This window comes from Tupaia chinensis, unplaced genomic scaffold (genome assembly GCF_000334495.1).
Source record: "Tupaia chinensis unplaced genomic scaffold, TupChi_1.0 Scaffold000070_1, whole genome shotgun sequence".
Classification (NCBI taxonomy): Eukaryota; Metazoa; Chordata; class Mammalia; order Scandentia; family Tupaiidae; genus Tupaia; species Tupaia belangeri.
The window spans coordinates 5119252-5120321 of NW_006159530.1; positions in this window are offsets into that span (position 1 = coordinate 5119252).

A 1070-nucleotide genomic window follows, 5' to 3' on the forward strand; every position below is an offset into this window, starting at 1 on the left:
AAGCACAAAACCTCTTCCTGGCTAGTTTTGCGCTCTTCAAAGTCCCAGGGTAACCTCGGTGCCAGGGCACGTTAGGCGGGAACAGTACAGTCACTTAGGCTGGCAGGCAGCCCGGGAGAGCAGAGCCAAGGTGCAGCCTGGAAACCAGGCTCGCTCTGCACCGTGCACTTGAAACTCGCCAGCACAGTAGATTGTATTGTTCTCACTAGGAAAATAAATGGCACCATGAGGGGAGGGTGCCTTAACTAGCCTGACTGTGGTCATCTCTTTGCGACATACAGTACTGTACACTTTAGACATACACGATGTCTGTCAATTACACTTCGGTAAGGGGGGCAGGAGGGGGTTACTGGATAACAGTTTCTGTTCTCCTTTCTGAATTCTGATTCACCTGTAGAAATATTCTAAACAGCAGAAGATGAGGATGAAGTGATTGTTAAATCGCCTGCACGTGCTCCCCATTACACACACACACACACACACACACACACACACAGCTCCTCTGGGGCAGCCCTCTGCGCACACACAGGTGAGGACAGTGCTGCGAGCCTAACTTTAGGGACGATTAGCAGGTGCCGCCAGGTAACCTAGTGGTTAGGGTACCCAGACTCCATAGAGGCACAGGCAAAGCTCGGCCCCGGCCTGCGGGTGGAAAAGCCAGGTGCGTGTGCCGACGTGCCCATTCCTAAAGGACCGACAAACGGAGAAGGGGCTGGGGCGTGACCGCGCCCCCTGGAGGGGCGTTTTCTCCCTCTCCCGCTCCGGAGTGCGGAAGCCCTCTGGCCAGAAGGCACAACCGCAGGCCGGACCACGTGGACTGTTCCGGCCGCTGTAAACCGCCCACCGCCCACCCAGCCTTCCCTGTTTCTAGGACCGTGCCCGCGGCTGCACGCGTGTGCACGACACCGCAGCGGCTTGCGCGACCGCCACCACCCGGGCTTAGAGGACCTTCGCAAGGAGGCGCACCCGAGGGGTGGAAAGGAGTCGGGGTTCCCCGGCCCCGCCGCGCCCTTCCCCACCACGGCCGCTCCTCTCGGCCGGGTACCCGTGGCTGGGCCCGACGCCCCCCC